The sequence below is a fragment of the Rhinopithecus roxellana genome, chromosome 6 (assembly GCF_007565055.1).
Source record: "Rhinopithecus roxellana isolate Shanxi Qingling chromosome 6, ASM756505v1, whole genome shotgun sequence".
Lineage (NCBI taxonomy): Eukaryota > Metazoa > Chordata > Mammalia > Primates > Cercopithecidae > Rhinopithecus > Rhinopithecus roxellana.
Window position 1 is genome coordinate 81,378,077 of NC_044554.1, and position 12,298 is coordinate 81,390,374.

Below are 12,298 nucleotides of genomic sequence, written 5' to 3' on the forward strand. Positions count from 1 at the left end.
AACCAAAAGAGAAAAGCCACAGAACTGATAAAAATCCACTTTAGTATTAGAGGAGATGTTTCCATAAACATTGATTTACTAAAAGAAAGTATAGAAATTTTTAGAGTACTTCAAGTTAAAAATCCTAGTAAAAAAAAATTAGGGAATTTAAAAGAATTAAGAGTAAAAATTAGAATTCAAAAATTAGATGAGATTAGGAAAGATGGATTGAGATCCTAAAAAATGAGTGAGGCAGTGCATAGCAGATTCAATACTACAGAAAATATAATAATTAAAGTTAAGTACTAAAAGTAAGTATTAAGAGTTAAAACATTTTTTCAAAATATTTCTTGAAATAGAAGGTATGTGTAATGTAGACATATTAATAGTGGTCCAAAATTCTGTATTATACCAATAAGTATTGAAATTTAGAAACTGGAAAACATTCTCAATTTCTAATGTTACACAGAAAGGATATAATACAAAAGATTAAATTATTCTCCATATAAGGGGAGGGCGTTTTCGTCCTTGCCTCTTACCCTGAATAACAAGCACTAAATCAGAGAAATATAGCCTCAACTTTTTAAAAAATTAATGATATGCAGTAAAATATACAAAGTTTATTTAATTTCCTTTTATTGATAAGTAAGAAAGAACAAAAATATATTATGGGTAAAATACAAACAAATCAGGTATGAATTTCCTTTTAAGCACTGCTTTCACTGCAGCCATAAATTTTGGCGTGTTGTGTTTTTGTTTTAATTAATCTCAAAATATTTTCTAATTTCCCTTGAGATTTTTTTTGACCCATTGTGATTTAAGAATATGCTGTTGCAGCTTTTTTTTCACAACGGGTTTGCTGCTGGAACACAGGTGTCGTGAAAACTACCCGTAAAAGCCAAAATGGGAAAGGAAAAGACTCATATCAACATTGTCATCATTGGACACGTAGATTCAGGCAAGTCCACCACTACTGACCGTCTGATCTACAAATGCGGTGGCATCAACAACAGAACCGTTGAAAAATTTGAGAAGGAGGCTGCTGAGATGGGAAAGGGCTCCTTCAAGTATGCCTGGGTCTTGGATAAACTGAAAGCTGAGCGTGAACGTGGTATCACCATTGATATCTCCTTGTGGAAATTTGAGACCAGCAAGTACTATGTGACTATCATTGGTGCCCCAGGACATAGAGATTTCATCAAAAACGTGATTACAGGGATGTCTCAGGCTGACTGTGCTGTCCTGATTGTTGCTGCTGGTGTTGGTGAATTTGAAGCTGGCATCTCCAAGAATGGGCAGACCCGAGAGCATGCCCTTCTGGCTTACACACTGGGTGTGAAACAACTAATTGTTGGTGTTAACAAAACGGATTCTACTGAGCCACCCTACAGCCAGAAGAGATATGAGGAAATTGTTAAGGAAGTCAGCACTTACATTAAGAAAATTGGCACAGTAGCATTTGTGCCAATTTCTGGTTGGAATGGTGACAACATGCTGGACCCAAGTGCTAACACGCCTTGGTTCAAGGGATGGAAGGTCACCCGTAAGGATGGCAATGCCAGTGGAACCATGCTGCTTGAGGCTCTGGACTGCATCCTACCACCAACTCGTCCAACTGACAAGCCCTTTTGCCTGCCTCTCCAGGATGTCTACAAAATTGGTGGTATTGGTACTCTTCCTGTTGGCCGAGTGGAGACTGGTGCTCTCAAACCCAGTATGGTGGTCACCTTTGCTCCAGTCAACGTTACAACTGAAGTAAAATCTGTCAAAAGGCACCATGAAGCTTTGAGTGAAGCTCTTCCTGGGGTCAATGTGGGCTTCAATGTCATGAATGTGTCTGTCAAGAATGTTCGTTGTGGCAATGTGGCTGGTGACAGCAAAAAACCCACCAATGGAAGCAGCTGACTTCACTGCTCAGGTGATTATCCTGAACCATCCAGGCCAAATAAGTGCTGGCTATGCCCCTGTATTGGATTGCCACACAGCTCACATTGCATGCAAGTTTGCTGAGCTGAAGGAAAAGATTGATTGCCATTCTGGTAAAAAGCTGGAAGATGGCCCTAAATTCTTGAAGTCTGGTGATGCTGCCATTGTTGATAAGATTCCTGGCAAGCCCACGTGTGTTGAGAGCTTCTCAGACTATCCACCTTTGGGTCACTTTGCTGTTCGTGATATGAGACAGACAGTTGCGGTGGATGTCATCAAAGCAGTGGACAAGAAGGCTGCTGGAGCTGGCAAGGTCACTAAGTCTGCCCAGAAAGCTCAGAAGCCTAAATGAATATTATCCCTAAAACCTGCCACCCCACTCTTAATCAGTGGTGGAAGAAAGATCTCAGAACTGTTTGTTTCAATTGGCCATTTAAGTTTAGTAGTAAAAAACTGGTTGATGATAACAATGCATCATAAAATCTTCAGAAGGAAAGGAGAATGTTTTGTGGACCACTTTGGTTTTCTTTTTTGCATGTGGCAGTTGTAAGTTATTAGTTTTTAAAATCAGTACTTTTTAATGGAAACAACTTGACCAAAAATTTGTCACAGAATTTTGAGACGCCGTTAAAAAAGTTCAATGAGGAAAAAAAAAATATATGCTATTGCATTTCCACTCATATGTAAATTTCTCAAATTTCCTTCCGTTATTTATTTTTTAACTTAATTCCATTGTGGTTGGAAAACATGCTTCCTGTGATTCAAGTTCGTTTACATTTACTTAGACATGTTTCATGGCTGAGCATATGATCTATCCTGGAGAATATTTCATGAGCATGTAAGAAGAATGTGTATTCTCTTGTTCTGTGGTATATTCTGCATATGCCTATTAGGTTGATAGTGTTGTTTCGAGTCTCCTGGATCATCTGACTAGTATTCTATCCATTATTGAAAGTGGGGTGTTGAAAATGCACTATTATTGTTGAATTGTTTATTTTTCCCTTCATTCCTGTCAGTTTTGCTTCATGCACCTGAGTATTCAGTTTTCAGGGGTACGTATGTTTATAATGATTATATCTTCTGATGGATTGACACATTTAGCACATAAATGACCTTCTTTGTCTCTAGTGAGAACGTTTGTCTTGAAATTTATTAGTAAAGTCACTCTAGCTTTCTTTTGGCTGTTGCTTCTATGGCTCATCTTTTTCCATCCTTTTATTTTTAACCTACTCGTGTCTTTAAATTATTTTTCTTTTAGATAGTATATATTAAGAGCCTTTTAAAAATCTATACTGCTGGTCGGGCATGGTGGCTCATGCCTGTAATCCCAGCACGTTGGGAGGCCAAGGTGGGTGGATCATGAGGTCAGGAGATCAAGACCATCCTGGCTAACACAGTGAAACCCCATCTGTACTAAAAATACAAAAAATTAGCCAGGCATGGTGGTGGGCGCCTGTAGTCCCAACTACTTGGGAGGCTGAGGCAGGAGAATGGCGTGAACCTGAAAGGCAGAGCTTGCAGGGAGCCGAGCTGGTGCCACTGCACTTTAGGCTGGGCAACAGAGCTAGATTCCATCTCAAAAAATAAAAATAAAAATAAAAATAACTATACTGCAAATGTCTTTCTTTTGTTTAGAACGTTTAATTTATTAACATTGAGTGATATTACTGATAAGGTAGAATTTAATTTTGCCATTTGGTCTTTGTTTTTTATATTCCATGTGATCCTTTATTTTTTTTTTTTTGTTCCTTTATTCCTTGATTCTTGCCTTCCTTGTGCTAAATATTTTCTAATGCACATTTTAAATTTCCTTGTTGCTTCTTTTATTGTAGTCTTTGAGTCATTTTCTTTGTGGTCACTTTTGGAATTATAATTAGACTCAATATAATTTGGTTAGTAACTTAAGTTAATAATAATTACAAGGGTATTCAGAAAGTTTGCTTCAATATATGTCTGTCTCATCTCTTGTGCTTTGTGCTATTATTGTCATAAATGACGTCTTAATAAAGTCTTCAATACAGTTTTATAATACTGCCTTATGCTTTTGTCTTTTAAAAAAGGAGAAGAGTTATAAACAAAAATATGCTTATGCTATCATTCATAATAACTGTAGTTATCGTTAACAGTGCTCGTAATTTTTATGTGTATATTTGAACTACTTTTCAGAGGTCTTTCATTTTAGCTTAAAGGCTACCATTTAGTATGCGATAGTAACACATTCTCTCATTTTTTGTTTATCTGGAAATGGCTTAATGTCTTCATTTTTAAAAGACAGTTTATCTGGATGTAGAATTCCTAGTTGATAGTCTTTTTATTACAATACTTGGAAGATGTCATCCATCGTCTTCTGAACTCCATGGCTTCTATGAGAATTGGCTGTCTGATTGAAATCCTTTGTCCATGGCTGTTCTCTCTCCTCTTGCTGCTTTCAAGATTCTTTCTGTGTCTTCGGTCAATTTTGTCAATATGACTATGGTATGAATAGGCATAGGTCTCTCTGAGTTTATTTTACTTGTAGTTTGTTAAGCTTCTTGAATAGGTAGATTAATATTTTTCATAAAATTTGGGAAGATTTTTACCATTATTTCTTCAAGTGTTTATCTTTTCTCTCTTCTTTTTCTGGAACCCTCATTATTCATATGTTTGTATGCTTGCTGGTGTCCTGCACGCCTCTTAGGATCTGTTTATTTTTCTTCATTCTTTTTTCTTTCTGCTCCTCAGTCTGGAAAACCTCACTTGACTTTTCTTCAAGTTTGCTGTTTCTTCTTCTGCCTGCTCTGTTTTGCTGTTGAACCTCTATAGTGAATTTTATATTTGAGATATTGCACTTTTTAGCTGCAGAATTTCTATTTGGTTCCATGTTATAATTTCGGTCTCTTTATTGATGTAAAGTAATGCCTCTATTTGGTGAGGCATTACTTTCGTATTTTACCGTATTTCTTTGAATATGATTTCTTTTAGTTATTTGGAAATATTTATAATAGCTTACTTAAGTCTTTGTACACTAAGTCTTAACTGTAGGTGCCCTTGGGGATATTTTCTGCTTGTAACATTTTTCCACGTAGTTAGAATACTTCCCTGTTTTTTTGTATGTCTCATATATGTTATGAAGACTGGGAATTTTGGATGTGACAACAATTTAACAATTGTGTTATAGCAACTTAAAGACTGTGTATCTGATTTTTCCACTCCTTCATGGTTTGTTTTTTGTAGCTGCTTTTAGTTTAGTTTAGTTTAGTTGTTTTTCTTGTTGCTACCTATTTGTTTAGTGACTTTCCTAGACTAATTTCATAGACTCTATATTTCTTGCAGTGTGGGACCACTGAGTTTTTCACTATCTTTTATTTTTAAATTTCTTAAAAAAAAAAATAAGACTAGCGTTCTAGGAGTCACACTGGGGTTAATATGATTTAGTGGTCAGTCGATGATTGGTCCTATTTCCTTAAATGCTTTGCCTATGTTTTTTCTAAACTTTGCCAAGGGGGTCTGTGTGCAAAGGCCTTCAGACTTCAGGCATTTTCCAAGACAGCATTAGCTGTCACTTCCTGTTGTTATAGAGCCTCAAGGTCAGCCAGAGGTGGTGCCTTTTCCTTTCCCAGGATTTCCTGGTCATACACGTAGCCTAGATAACTAAGAATATGTTGCACTTGTCAAAGTTTCCAGTGGTCATCTGGTTTCCAAGATTTGTTTTAAGATTCCCAGCCAGGCTTTTGTTTGCCCCAATTTAAGTCACGGCCTTAGGCAGTTGACATGTCTCCAGTAGCTACCCTTGTTTCAGTAATATCCTGTGAGTAGGTCCCTCACCTCTGCTGAACTGAGCTCCAGGTCAAATCAAATACCCATCACACTTGAAACACATAGATTATCAAGGGAGCTGCAAATTCAGACAAATTACTAATTGTGATCTTGGAATAGTACTTTCCAAGAAGCTCCAAAGAGGTCAGAGCCGTCCTTAGTCTGCAATGCCTCTAGGTTTTGGCTACCTCACTACTGTTCTGGAGAGGGAGAGAAATGAGAAAAACCTCAGGTTAAAATGTCACTGTTGTCTTACTGAGGGCCAGTAGCTTCTCTTTGATGAATGATTTTCATTATGTTCTGAAGCTTATTTAATGGCCAGCATTCTAAAATGGTTAATTTTATTTCTTTGGCTGTTAGTTTGTTTTGTTCGTGAAATACACATTCATCGAGTCTTCACTCCTCTGTTCTGGAAGTCGATCACAAGATGCATTACTTTATAATTGGAAACATATGGTAATTGCAAAAGGGACTATTAATAAATCAAAGGAAGTTATTTCTCTGTCTACTTTGCTGTGTTGATATTCATTGTCATAAAAACTGCCAGAGCCCGTAATTTACCAAGAGCATTAAAATGATTATCAGGGACACGGGGCTACACAGGTGTAGTCTTCTTGGGTTATTTCTGTCTTAAAGCTGTTTGTGTGTATGTTCATTAATTTTATTAGCATTCATTGACAAGTGTGGAGTCTCCACATGAGATAAAAAAATACAGTCCTTGCCTTCAAAGGACATAAACAAAAGTTGGCAGGAGAATTAGAAAATTCTTGACTAATGCAACTTTTAATGCAAATTGGACCCCTGGGGTTATTTTATAAGATTGGAAACATTTAATTCACTGTAACTAAAAATATATATTTTTAAACATTAAAAACAAAAGCATCCACAATTTCAGCACCCACGTAACTATACATGACATAGCATGCATGTGTTTAGATAATATGAACTGTACAAGTTTTAAACTTGTCCCTAAACCAGAGTCTTTTTCCCTAAAAGTAAGTGTTATTTAGAATTTGTGGAATAGTTCAGGTTAGTTTAAATGTAAATATCAGTATATATCTTAATTTTATTTATTTATTTATTTATTTATTTATTTATTTATTTATTTATTGAGACGGAGTCTCGCTCTGTCGCCCAGGTGGGAGTGCAGTGGCCGGATCTCAGCTCCCTGCAAGTTCCACCTCCCGGGTTTATGCCACTCTCCTGCCTCAGCCTCCCGAGTAGCTGGGACTACAGGCACCTGCCACCTCACCCGGCTAGTTTTTTGTATTTTTTAGTAGAGACGGGGTTTCACCGTGTTCGCCAGGATGGTCTCAATCTCCTGACCTCGTGATCCACCCATCTCGGCCTCCCAAAGTGCTGGGATTATAGGCTTGAGCCACTGCGCCCGGCCTCAATTTTATTTATGTATGTCTCTTTTTCTCTATCTATCAAGAGAAAAACACAAGAGAAAAGAAACTTAAGTCTGTCCCATCCTCATATTCTGTGGTGAAGGGACAGAATGCTCTGGCTAGAAAGTATAAATAATGTCGAAGGTTAGGAAAGTTATCAAGCAGCCCCCCCAACTTCCTCACATGATTGAGGACAGAACATGTTTAATTTTGTTCTCAACAAAAAGAGAAATGATCTCCATTAAAGTCACAGCAGCTCGATGACAGTCTGGCTGCTTCAGAAGCTGGTGAGTCCTCTTCTGTCCAGGAACAGGGTAATGTCTGCGCTCAAAGCAGCAGTTCTCAAATGTTTTGGTCTCAGAATTCCTTTATATTCTTAAAAATTATTGAAGACCTCAAAGAGCTTGTATTTAAGTGAATTATATCTATAGATATTTACCATCACAAAAATTAAAACCCGATTTTAAAATTATTAATAAAAGTAACAATACATTTACTAGCACATACTGTGAAATAATAATAAATATATATTTGATCTCTGTTCCCAGTTTCTGGCATTTAGCTCCTAAAACTCTTGTAATTTCGTGGGTGATATAATCTTTTTTTCTACTGAGGTGACTCTAGGTGGGCTCCTGAATGAGGTCTGGTAACCAGAAAGACCAACACATGATTAGAAGCCTGGAATTTTCAGCCATATCTCCGGAAGGGGAAAGGGGCCGAAGATTGAGTTAATAACTGGGTGTTTTATTTTGTCTATTTGATGAAGCTTCCATAAAAATCCCTGAACGATGGGGTTCAGGGAGCTTCCAGGTTGATGAAAACACCCATGTGCGGGGAAGCTGGTGCACCCCAACTCCATGGGGACAGAAGCTCCTGTGCCCAGGAGCCTTCTGGACCATGCTCTGTGCATGTCTTTGTCTGGCTAGTCATCTATGTCCTTTATCATATCCTTCATGATAAACCAGTAAACATAAGGAAAGTGTTTCCCTGAGTTTTGTGAGTCATCCTGGAAAATTACCAAACCTGAGGAGGAGGCTGTGGGAGCCCCGATCTACAGCTGGTGGGTCAGAAGTACATGGTCTCAACCTGGGGCTTGTGATTGGCATCTGGGGTGAGGGGCAGTCTTATGGGATCGGGCTCTTGACCTGTGGAGTCAGCGCTCTCTCAGGGTCAGAGCTGAATTGAATTGTATGACACGCAGCTGGTTTAATGTGAGAAACCCCACCCCTATCCCCCCATTTTGGTGACCAGAGTGTTCTGTGTTGAGTGCATAATAAGAGAAAACAGTTCTGTTTTTCTATTAAACACTTACATACATAATGTATTATTAATACAAATACATTTTCTGAAAAACATAGTGACAAGTGGCTTTGTTTTCTATTTTTTGCAAGTCTATTTAATGTTTGGTTATATAGGAGACACATTCTCAGACCTGTTTCTGCATTCATCTTCTGTGATGTCGATTCAGGTAGCTTGTAGAAACCTCCACTGTATACTCCTGAGTTAATAAGACTGAACAAAGCAAATAATGTCTCATTATTATCACAAAAATAGTTCTGATTTAGTGGACCCCTTAAAGGTTTACTTTGATCTCCACAGAGGCTCCTGGAACACACTTTGTGGACCCCACGTCTAGAGTGAGTTCAGGAAGGAGATGCTTAGAGATGATGGGATTAGAGGTTCTTGGGTGTCTACTCCATTCCTCAGGGAAAAATAATAATCAGATTTTTTGTATATTAGTATCAGCCCAAATAGTAGTTAGAATACTTTACATTTTCCTATATTCCTTGAATAAACAATTTACATCTAAATCCAGTAACTTTAAGAAATGTGTTCATTTGTATTGCTACTAGAGCTGGATAAGTTTGTATAGATGTATCAGTTGAGATATAAATGATAATTTTTGGAATGAAAGTTATTTTATATCTTTGATAGCAATAAACACATGTTGATCCTATGACCGAAAGGTTTTCTAAGAACAGTAATCACATTCTGTCTCCACATCTCTGGGGTCCAAGCCCTTCATAGTAGGCTTCACTGAAAGGATAAATTGGAGTTTGAGTTGATGAAAAAGTTATTTTAATGCTTTTGCTTCATATACCTTTTCTAAATTTTTTTGCTGGAGCTCTTTTAGGTAAACAATCAGAGTTTGAAAATAATTTATTTTGGGGGGCAATTCTAGTCCTATTAGCAATATTTCTTGGTTGGAATTTCATTAAGGTGACTTTGCAAAGGAGCTCAGACTGCCCTGCGTGAGGCTGTTGGCACCCCACTGCTCAGTCTCCAGGCTGAATCTCCCCAGGCATCTCTCTGTGTCCTGCTTCTCCCCAACACCCTCTTTGCCTTGGAGTCTTTTGGGGTGCTGTCCCTAGCTCCAAGACAACATTTATTTCTCTCTGTGGTTTCTACTTCCCATTGTGAAAGCATAAGACTTACCCGTAAATCCATTAGTGACAATGATAACGAAGCAATGACTGTGGACCCCATCCTGAAACAAGCCGTGGGGTGTAGGGTGCATTGAATTGATGTCAGTCCTTCTGTTGTAGGTGTTTTATTTTGTCAAGTCATGGACCCACCCCTGGGCTCCAAGGACATTTGCATTATCTGGACACACTTAGAAGATGCTTAGAGGTAGAAAGTCTTTAAAGATTAGCCCCAAACCTCATGTTATCAAGCTAGTAAAATGGTTAGCCATGATGCTAACTCACTTATTCACAATTTTAGAAAACAATATTCAATTTTCAAACAATATGTATTTGGGCCCTGTTATGACTGAATTATGACCCTTTCTCAACCCCTTGCACCTCTCAATATGACTGTACTTGGAGATGAGTTATTTAAACAAACTATTACATTCAACAGGAATAATTGGGATGGGCCCTGATCAAATATGACTGGGGTCCTTATAAGAAGAGGAAGTTAGGACACACACACACACACACACACACACACACACACACGGAAAAGCATGTGAAGATACAGGCAGGAGATGGCCATCTACACACCCAGGAAAGAAACCACAGGAGAAACCAAGCCTGCCAACATGCTGACCTTGGACTTCCAGCCTCCAGGGCAGAGAATATGATTTTGTGGTTTAAGCTACCCAGGTTGTGCGGTATTTGTTATGGCAGCCAAGCAGGCTGATACAGGCCTCTGTGCCTGACACTGCTCCAGGCCCAGGGAACACTGTAGTGTGAGCCATCCTCAGGAACTTGCTCTAGCGTGTTCTTTCAGAGTCATCCTATGCACAAGCTGGGCCCTTGGGGTCAGCAAGGCATTCTCTTTGCCATGAACCTGTGGGCTAAGGGGCACACAAGGCTATACATTGAGAATTACTAGAACATAGTCATTTATATCAGAGGAGATAGTCACAGGTAAAGCCAGAGTCTGCAATACCAGACAGGATGGATTAATCAATTCATTTGTCAAATATTTATTCTGCAATGTGGAATAGATGTGGAAATAGAGTCTGAGTTGGGTCCTCAGAGACATGATGGTCCAGTTGGGAGCCCAAGAGTCAGCACATTAAAAATGAGGGAAGACATAGTCAAGATGAAAGGGATTCCTGGGAAAGACACAAAGAAGTGGGCTGAGCCAGCAGAGAGTATGTTTAGGGGTCCTTGTGGCTGATCAGGGCAGAGTCCCTCAGGAGCACGATCTCAAGTGCAGCCTGAGGACTGGAAGGGCCTTGTGAGGAGCAGGGCAAGAGTCGCCCAGGCAGAGAGACCAGCCGTGCAAAGGGTCTGGGGTGGTGAAGTGCTTGCTGTATTGGAGCTGCTGGGGGAATCCCCTGTATCTGGCCTCAGAGACAGGAGAAGCAAACTGTGAGGCGAGGGTGGAGAAGTGAAGGGAGCTGGGTTCCCAGGGGCCTGCAGGCCATGGTGAGGCATCTGAATGTTATTCTAATGCACTGGGGACACATTGAGGCCTGGTGAGCTAATGAGGAATGTTATGATTCCACAGAATTTTGGAAGAACCCACTGGCTTGGTGGAGAAGGGAACTGGGGGTGAGGAGTGCGGGAAGCTGGGAGCTGCTTATCGTCTGTCCAGGGCACAGGGGCCAGCAGCCAGTGCTAGAGCAGCCCTGCCTTTCCTCTGCCTGTTGGCTCTGAGCCCTAGCCCGCAAGCCCCAGACCAGGCGTGGCTGTCCTCAAGTCTTAGTATGACCTGAAAAGGGGATTTAAAACATCTATTCCTTTATATTGAAACATAGTTTTTTTTTTTTCCTTCAAAGAGAGAAAACTTTAAAGATACAGAATTCTGTATGTTTAATTTAATATTATTGAAAGCCAACCAGGTTTTTTTTTTTTTTTTTTTTGGGGATGGGAGATGGAGTCTTGCTTGGTGCAATGGCGCAATCTCAGCTCACTGCAAGCTCTGCCTCGTGGGTTCAAGCAATTCTCCTGCCTCAGCCTCCCGAGTAGCTGGGATTACAGGCACCTACCTCTGCACCCAGCTGAATTTTGTATTTTTTAGTAGAGACAGAGTTTTGCCATGTTGGCCAGGCTGGTCTCGAACTTCTGACCTCAGGTGATCTGCCCACCTTGGCTTCCCCAAGTGAGAGGATTACAGGCATGAGCCACCGCACCCAGCCCCAAGTAGTTACTTTAATAGCTAACATTCATTCAACACTTACCAAATGCCAGACATCATTTGCGCATTTTCTGTACAGATTGTTGTGTTATCATTGCAATAGTCATGGGATGTAAACATCTTTTTTATTTTCATTTCTCAGGTGATGAGGATTTTATGGGCCTTAGTTTCTTTTTTTTTTCTTTTTTCTTTTTCTTTCTGAGATGGAGTTTTGTTCTTGTTGCCCAGGCTGGAGTACAATGGCACGATCTCGGCTCACTGCAACCTCCGCCTCCTGGGTTCAAGCAATTCTCCTGCCTCAGCCTCCCGAGTAGCTGGGATTACAGGCATGTGCCTCCACACCGGGCTAATTTTGTATTTTTAGTAGAGATGGGATTTCTCCATGTTGGTCAGGCTGGTCTCGAACTCCTGACCCCAGGTGATCCACCTGTCTCAGCCTCCCAAAGTGCTGGGATTATAGGCGTGAGCCACTGCACCTGGCCAGTTTCTTTGTTTTTAAATAAGAATATAATATAGCAAAAGTCCTGTCGTTTTTACATAAAGGGGCACACAAATGTGAATACACATGTATACATGCATGTACACACATGGCAACCATGAGTGATGTTCATGGA

General features: G+C 39.6%; 1 pseudogene across 1 annotated transcript; it reads left to right on the forward strand.

The window, feature by feature from the left end:
* The first annotated feature begins 882 nt into the window (after positions 1 to 882).
* LOC104671172 lies at positions 883 to 2,257 on the forward strand (annotated as a pseudogene). Its single transcript, XR_749253.2, has one exon. The product of XR_749253.2 is annotated as an elongation factor 1-alpha 1 pseudogene (transcript).
* The last annotated feature ends 10,041 nt before the right edge of the window (positions 2,258 to 12,298 follow it).